This window comes from Zerene cesonia, chromosome 15, assembly GCF_012273895.1.
Source record: "Zerene cesonia ecotype Mississippi chromosome 15, Zerene_cesonia_1.1, whole genome shotgun sequence".
NCBI lineage: Eukaryota > Metazoa > Arthropoda > Insecta > Lepidoptera > Pieridae > Zerene > Zerene cesonia.
In genome coordinates, this window is record NC_052116.1 from 533,883 (window position 1) to 543,321 (window position 9,439).

The window sequence follows — 9,439 nt, forward strand, 5'->3', positions numbered from 1 at the left end:
AAAAAAAAAAAAAAAAACCAGGGAGTACCCTGTGTAAGGATGTATAGAGGGCAATAGCCCTGTAGTTAAGCGACAATATTCTATAATAATAATACATATTTATTTCTTAATCTTTTTTACATAGACGTAGACTTTAGAGCGTAAACTAAAACATAAAATGTATTGACAAGGACCATAGATTCATAAGCCCTCTCAACTAATACATTATTAACATAAGTCACAAATTTAGACAAACTTACACTTTAATGCTTAATATGTAGTTATATAAAACGTGAAATAAAAAAGACATTAAATTTTTTACCCGCTTCTATATAATATATATACATATATAATATACATTACTGATGTTAAATTTTCTACACACAACTACTTATATGTTGTTTATAACCTTTAATATTCGGATATTTAATTTTCTACGAATTTGTAGTATTAGTTTTGATTAGTAAAGGGTCGTAACCATTCAGGTTGATAATCACGATTCAAATGACCAATATCATTAATTTATTTGTAATAATTTAGTCATTGTATTTTTAAAATTTCATGTTTAAATTATGCACGCTTCAGCACGAGTTGGGCCAATTTGTACCGGTGAAGATATCACATTCCCATTAAAAGCGATATAAGCATTCGAATGCTACTATTTTTCATTTAGTAAGCCTTCTTTCTTCATTATTTAATTGATGTGGACGATACTTTTCCTTAATCCCTTGTTTATTACCCTTAAAAAGCGGCAAACGCATTTTCAGAGGTCCTACTTCTGCATATTTTCATGGGCGGTGGAGACCTTTTTTTTATAGTGAGGAAATCTTACATAGATAGCAACGGCCCCCGAGGAAGAGGTCGTGGGCTATGTCGGATTCCTACCGACTAAAACCCCACTGTGTTCTGACGAGCCACATAAGTGAAGGGGCCACGGGTGCTTGTTAGAATTCGTCCGCGACAGGCGGTGGAGACCTGCTTACATCAATGATTAGACAAACAACCAGATCGGTTGCCCGCTCTAAAATAAAAACAAAAAGTCTATAAAAGTTATGCGATATTCATATATGTATGAAATGCATATAATTTCTAATGGAAATTCGTATGAGAAAAGCTTATATATCCATCAATTTTATAGCGCTCTAGATATAACAATTCATTTTGCGTCGTAAAAATCTTTGACGCCTACATTATGACGTCGTTAACATTTTCTTTTATGGCAAACACTTCTTTTGATGTCTCAGAATAAATAGTAACATTGAATGAGGATGTCTTAACTATTGCCTGTTTAGGGTACGGCAGTATTGCACGTATCTGGTTTAATCCTACTGATATTATAAATGCGAAAGTTTGTAAGGATGTATGTGAGTTTGTTACTCTCTCACGTAAAAACTACAGAACCGATTGCAATGAAATTTGGTATGTAGATAGCTGGACAACTGGAATAACATATAAGAAAATTTTTATCCCGACATTCCTATGGGACTTACGCGGGTGAAACCGCCAGGCGCAGCTAGTATAAAATAATAGGTATATAACATTTTAGTACATGAATAGGTTAATATCTAGTGTTGGAAGAGACAAGTCAAAAGCCTTCCCGCGAGCAGATAAGAAACAACAAAATGTTGAGATCAGAGAAAGAGAAACGAAACGAAAGAATAAAAATACAAAGAGAAAAAAATAATTATGGACAAATCAACAAAACTAACTCGATCTTTGACTTTCCCCTGGCTTGTGACCATAGATTATACAAAAGCAATACAATTTAATACTACTTGTGACTTCTTTCTATGAGTGCAATGTGTCACACCCTTAATCTTAAATCTATTTGAGTTTCAGGGTACTAAATCCATAGAGCTAAATCAATTCTGTTTTAGATGTAAGTAAATTATATTTTAAGTTGTGGCAAATAAAAGTGATTGTATTTCTATTTCTATTTAAATTTTTTATAATAGTGACATTACATGTCATCATTGTAGATGACTATGATTTAACGCTATCGGGTACAATCGACGGCAACGGATTGGTTAAAAAAGATAGAAAGAAACATTTATTTATCAGAGATAGCACAACACACCAATGATAGAAATTATACAGATAAAAAGCATGAAATAGATACAATTACACAACACATATATAAAATTACACAAACGAAGAAGAACAAAGATGAGGTTAGTGTTTCAGCTTGTGCATTGATTATATGGATTTGGTAGAGGGCCTGGAGAATTGCGCACGATAAAATTTTTCATGTATAAAATTGCAAGCAATTCTTTAAAAACTACAAAAATAATTATTGAGACCCAAGATTCGTCGTAATAGAGTCTTTGCATACTATTTCCACAAGGAAACTGTTAATTATTCATAAGCATTTCAAACATCAATACTGCCTTTTCTTCTTCGGAATTTGCTTCTATTAATACTGTAAAATATGAAAGCTTCCAGAATATTAAGACGTGAAAAAATTCCATTGAAGTTTGAAGAAATTTTTCCTCATTTATTGCCAATTAGATTTGTTTTAACTTTGAATCGTTCTATTTCTTTATTTAACACCGATCAAAAGATCTTTAAAAATTTTACCTTTATAAAAAAAATGTAAAATTTCAAATAACTGGAAGGGAAATAATGATTGGAAGAAGGCACAAAGCAAACGTCGAGTCTATAAAAACATTTTGTAAATTAATAAATACAAAAATGTCCCCTTAACTTTAAACAAGCAGATGGGACGAAGCCCTTATAAATATGAGAGTTTTACAGCTCTGTTCGGTGTTTTATATAGGAGCTATTGTATTTTTTGTTCAAGACAAGTGGGCAGATGGTTGCTAAGAATAATGGATGAAGTGTTATTTTATTATCTAGGATAAGGAATAACAAAACTATCTCTGCATAATATAAATAGATCTAGGTCTAGTTTCTTGAGTAATTTCCGCTGATAAAAGTTATCTTAGAGGTCTAGGGACTCCAGGTTACTATGAGGGTTCAGTCTTATTCACCACGTTGGCCATGTGCGGGTTGGCAGAGGTCACATGTCGTTGAACTTTTGATTCTTCGACATGCCGGTTTCCTCACTATATCCCGGATTTTCGTTTTAAGTCTTCTTGTAGTCTAAAAATCTCTGTCTAGTAATCTCTTGGAATTATAAATACAAAATTTAATTGAAAATAATTATTTGTCACGCTTACGTGAACATTTTGGGAATTGAAGTTCGTTTAGTTTCTTTTTTTTGCATCTCATCCCTACTAAAATTATAAATGCGAAAGTAACTCTGTCTGTCTGTTTCGCTTTCACGCCTAAACCACTGAACCGATTTTGATAAAATTTGGTATGAAGATAGAACTGAACTTGGGAAAGAACATAGGATACTTTTTATCGCGAAAAAAGGGTAGAAAGGGTTGAAAGAGGGGATGAAACTTTAAATGAAAGTTTGTTATTGTCAAACCGATTTTGATGAAACTTGGTATGAAGATGGAGCTAAACGTGGGACATAACAAACCATACTTTAAGAAAATACTCCTTACCATGTCACGCGATATAAGCGAATTCTATGCGGGCGATGCCGCGGGCGACAAGCTAGTTCATAATAAATAAACAGATACTCCAGTTTTAAACTAATAAGAACCCACAATCCACACCGTCTACTTTAAAATAATATTGTCTATCTCATCAAGATGTTGTGTTCAGCGTTTATGCGAAATTTATTTTTATCGTCCAAACAGATTCCAAGTATTTAAATATTCGAGTCACGTTCCAGCAATATATATATTATATTCCTTAAAACTTCTGACAAACAACAAAAACAATGCATTCAAATTCCTCCCCCGAGCGTAGTTTGGTATTTGGTAAAAACTTTAACGTTAACCACTGGTCTGACCTAATTCGCGACAGAAACAAAGCAACCTTCCCGAATATTCCATAAGTTGTTTGTGTCCGAAGACGTATTGGAGTCGAAATGACGGATTGTGTTTTAATTCAATATTGTTTTAAACTGATGAAAGTTGATCAACATCGGAAAACGCTTTGGGATTATGGATTTATCTTATGACCGTGTCGTTGTTATTGTTTGCTTTGTCTTAACTAAGAGATTAATATGAACCATCCACCAATTATAATTCTCAATTACGAAAACGCTGCACCCCACGGTTTCACGCGCGTAAGACCGGATTATTTATTAAATCATACTTGTAAAGCGCGTGAAACCGTGGAAAACCCGATAGGAATATCGGGAAGAAAAGTTGCTTATATGTTATTCCAGTTGTCCAGCTATCTACGTACCAAATTTCATAGCAATCGGTTTAGCAGTTTTTGCGTGAAAGAGCAACAAACACACACACATCCTTATATAATATTAGTAGGAAGGATATAGTAGGACTGAATCGGTAGTGTTTCAGGTTATTCTATCCAGCCCATCTCTAATGAAACTGGGAGTCAAGCAAGATCTTGTACGAATTGGGCCAGCTCGTACCGGGGAAGGTACTACACCAGCACAGAAGATAGGCAGGTTTCATTCGGTGTGTGGAGGAACCAGAGGCCCGTTTCCATTTCCTCACTCTTCCCTCACTGTGATGATCGCTGACCATCAGACGAACCACCAGCGCAGATGTCCGCTATGTCATTTGAAAAAATTGGTATGAAGAAAGTGTTAACGCTATTTATTTATTTATAAATTAGATCTATACATAGGTACCTTCTTATCCTTCAATCCGAATGGAGCCAAAGGGCTCGGGTATCCTTACAAATCCAGACTGCTCAAGTATTAATTCACTGGACGTTTGTCCAGTACATATTGATACAGCTAAGTGCGACCCTTTCCTCATCTCAGCGTGTTTATCCTCCCACTCGACAATTTGCTCATTTGAGTTCCTTCCTGTGTAATTTCTTATAAGAATAATTGTTACGAGATCTTCGATCGTAGAAATGGTGTCAAAGTTTCTGCTATTTCTCTTTTTGATTTTAAGATTCTATCAAATACATTTTTATTGTATATATTAGTATAAGTAAAGATGGAAAGTAATAATTGAAATCGTGATTTACTTTTACTATGTTACCTTGTATTATAACGAGGAAAAATTGGTGTGTATAATATATGTGTGTATGTTTGTAATGTTTTCATACAAAACTGCACGACCGATTTCAAGATTTCTTTCACAATTAGGGAGCGGTATCCTCACAGTGGCATATATGTACGGGTGAAGTCGGGGCAACCGTTAGTGTGTAGATAATAAGGATGTTTCGGAAGCAACTGAACAAAACAGTTAGTTCATGATTTACATAGGCTAATCACTTTTGAGCAAGCCGCGCAAAGTAACTTACAAAATATAATTATATTCTCTAATTTGAAAAGTTTGCTCTGACTAGGTAGAGGAAATTCGATTGCTCAGCTGGGATCCGTGGGTGGCCAGTCACCATGGTATGGCTAAAAACCAATTCCATCCGCACCATCTGGATGGTTGGCGGTCCACCACCGTACGCTTCACCCGCAACTTCTTTCCGCGTACGGTCAAGCTTTGGAACGATTTACCAGCTACGGTGTTCCCGAACAATTACGACATTGGGGCCTTCAAGAAAAGAGCGTATATGTCCCTGAAAGGCCGGCAAAGCACCTGTAACACATCTAGTGTTGCAAGTGTTTATGGGCGGTGTTGACCACTTAACAGGTGGGCCACCTGCTACTTTGCTTGCTCTGCCATAAAAGAGACACAGGTTCTAATCTCGCCTTATGATCAATTTTTTCTATATATTCAATGAAGCTAAAGTCTCCAGAGTTAGTAAATAAAAATAATCTACTGCGTAAGTTTAGTGACTGTCTTCTAACTCTACTACAGATTAAATAATATTATAAAGAGTTAGGTTAATATATAGATACGCATATTGAATACAAACTTTTTTTTAGTTGAGTAACTTAATAAAAAAAAAACAAATCCGTTTAAATAAAATTGGTTTTTACGAATAGTAATTGTGTGGAAAACTGGGGATATCATTTACCAGCAATCTTAAACAATACTTTTTCCATTGTGAATGAAGTTAAAGTTAATTTCGTTTAAACAAAGAGACACAGAAGCGTTCTCCGGTTTCTTTTACTCTTTCCGCGTCAAGTAATTTCAAATTTATTTCAATACTAGTTTTCCACAAGCTTTGCTCTGGCGCACTTTACTTTATTCTGTGGACATTATTTTACTTGCGAATTCTCATCATCGCCTTTTACATTTCTTTTAAATTTTTTGTATTTATTAATATGTACGTTTTTATCGAATAAGCAATTTTTTATCCAGTCACTACGAAGCCCGGGAAGCAAACGATATTTATAATATTCGTAGTATCATATTTTATCTAGGAACATGCATTTGCATTAAATTTAGTTGTTTTTTTTTCTAAAATTCCCAATTTTGTCCCACATTTCCTTAACTACCTGAGCCGCGAATGTGTTTGAATCCCAACCCTTTTTTAAATGCCGTCAGCACTGCATGTCATCTGTCAATCATTTACCCATTTCGCGCCATATGTTACAGCTCCTATTCGTTTTCATAAATTAAACAACAGACTAATTAAAAAAAATTGGTATGCCTTAATTATACAGTCAGTGTTACTGGCAAAAGAGTATACCTATATACTAGAATGTGATCACTTGAATGGGTGAGTGAATGTTTGTAGCGTCATCACTCAAAAACGGCAAAAGATATATGACGTTTGATCTATAAAATATCGTGTAATTTTTATATGAAGCGATGTCATGTACCTACCACATGAGTAAAGCCCTTTAAAAGCTGAAGCTTGTCTTTATTGAATAGAAAACCACACAATTATAAATATTCTTTACAATTGACTTGATCTTTCAAACGAGGTTCGCAAAAACTATAACACCATAACTCTTTGCGTCTTCGACCGATTGGCGAGTTTAATAAAGATATTTATTTATCGCCATTTAAAACAGTATTTATTCGGGTTATTAAAACTCTAAAATATTTGATCGTCCATCTTGCAATACATTTACAGGAAAAGCGAATTGTAAATAATTCCAACGAATGTTATTTATTAGAACAAAGTTGTAGATTTATTTATAAACCGAGAAACTAGATTTAAATGTGCGTAGGTGTTAATTTGTTGCAGCATTAGTAACAATTGAGACTGGGAATGTTTAGTGAATAATTTATACAATACGAGTTATAATCTTGCCAATATTATAAACGTAAGTTTCTAAGTATGGATGGATTTTTGTTACTCTTTCACGCGAAAATGGCTCGTATGTATATGAAATTTGGTACTGAGATAAGTATAGTCTGGATTAGCAGATAGGTTTTTACCCGGGTACCACGAGTGACACTGCGGGTTACAAGAAGTTACATATAAAGACAATTATACTGAAACTAAAATGTACATATTAAGGTTATGCTCTCGCTCTGAGACTGTCTTGTGTAGTCAGTCGTTTAAGGAAAGACAGATGGAATAAAATATATACTCTTAAAGGTGCCACCTTTTTCAGGGTCTGTACCCAAAAGGGTAAAACGAGACCCTATTATAACGAATTCGCTGTCCATCTATTGCATCATAAGCCTGGCGACAGAGAGACGTATGTCACCAGGCTGTATCTTATGAACCCTGATAGTCACACGCTAGACATTTCCCAAGATGACGTTTTTATATAACCAATTGTAAAAAATGAGGTTAAGCAACTGTTGGCTCGGTCGTAAATTGGATACGTGATTAATTTTTCAACTGATTCATTTACCTAAATATATAAAAAAATATGTTAATTGATTCCAAAAATATTATTCACATTAAAAATAGGTACTGTATGTTCGCCACGGGAAACGGGTGTGGCTTTTTTGAATATTTTTAACAGTTTTATACCTAGTGGAAACAGACTCGTATAGTATATACTTTTAATTTGTTATTTTTATTGCGCTACCATATTGTGTTGTTCTAAGCGTTTCAAATAACCCACGCATGCTTTTCTCGAAGATAAACATAGAATTAATTTTAACATAATAATTAAATAAACAAATTAATATTTAAAAGATACAAATTGTAACCCTTATCGACAGACACCATTCTTTCCATCTTTAGACCCTAGATTTTGAATAAAAGTGTTCCTTTTTAGAATTTTTTGAATGACAAAAGTAACTTATAATCGAATAATCTCGTAGGAAATGATTAAAAATACTAAAACTTAATTTGATAGGCGGCCTTATACAAATTATCATTAAGAAGAAAAATTAAAAAAAAACTTATTAATTTATCAAAAATAACTGGTTTTGTGGTTATAAGCACACTTGTATTAGCTTCCTGTATTTTTGATATCTATGATTGTAACCGACTCCTTTAGATATAATTTTAACCGTTTCAAACGGACAGATTTATTTCAACCTTTATACACTTATCAAGGATCGGTGATAATATAATATTTTTGAGTTAATCGTATTATCTTGTATAGGTCTGTAGATCATAAGTAAAGCGTATTTTTGTAAGTTTATTTATTTGACAATTATCTACTTCATAGAGCCGTTCCTTCTGCTTCGGACATTCCAACGTTGGATTTGTTTCGACGTCTTCGGCTTTCATTATTCGATTTTTTTGTTCATTGTTCATATTGGCATTTATTTATTATGTATATAAATACTTGCTTTTAGAGTAAACAACCTATTATAGACTATTAATAAAGATCTAATCAAATTGTTATGTCAATAAATAACGAGAACTCTATTAATAATAATAAATATGATTGAATAAATATTTATATATCAGAATGACATTCATATAATAAGAGACGTTTTATATTATGACTTTAGTAGAACTATTTAAAATTCGGTCAAAAATAACTTCATTTCGCTTATTTATAAAAAAAATACAACTCCTGAAAATATTTGATCAATGGATAATGTTTCGAAAGGAAATGGGATGCAACATTAAGTGTCCCATCGAAAAACGTCAACCAAACTTGACACAACCCAATGGAAAGAATACAAAAGCACTTACATCACATCCTGTTGACACGAAACCGCCACTTTTAATGAGCAAAGACGGGGCAAAGTGTCGCCCTTACACTTCACTACACTCGACGAAAATTGACAAGTCACTTACAAGTCCAACGCCACTGCTTCGTTACGGAAAAAAAAAATTTAAACGTCAAACGTGTCAAAAGTGGTGGGAAGGAATTCGAAAATGGAACTCGGAATTCGCGCGCCCGAAACTGGCAAAGTTTGGAGTGCGGTTACGACGCTCTCCCGTGACGAACCGAGCCTGACTGAGCTAGAAGCGTGTAGACCGTGGGCCGCTGTCAGACATTTTATATTTTAATTAAAAGTGACCAGGCTTTTCAAGCTCTTGTCATGTGGTTAAGATCCACAACCCTCGGAAGCGCGAAAATTGTCGAATTAAAATGTCTATCAATAAGTAATGGAAAAGTTAAAAAGATGAAAGAAAATATGCGAATTTTAGCTACAAATAAAATTAAAATAAAACCTTATTA

At 33.9% G+C, this 9,439-nt stretch overlaps 1 protein-coding gene across 2 annotated transcripts in view; it reads right to left on the bottom strand.

The window, feature by feature from the left end:
- Positions 1-9,190, bottom strand: part of LOC119832350 (allatostatin-A receptor) — a 97,115-nt gene extending 87,925 nt beyond the window's left edge. For both annotated transcript variants that reach the window (XM_038356013.1, XM_038356014.1), the window contains exon 1: positions 8,947-9,190. The gene's annotated coding sequence lies outside the window, so the exon portion shown is untranslated. The remainder of the gene's footprint in view (positions 1-8,946) is intronic.
- Between the last annotated feature and the right edge of the window lie 249 nt (positions 9,191-9,439).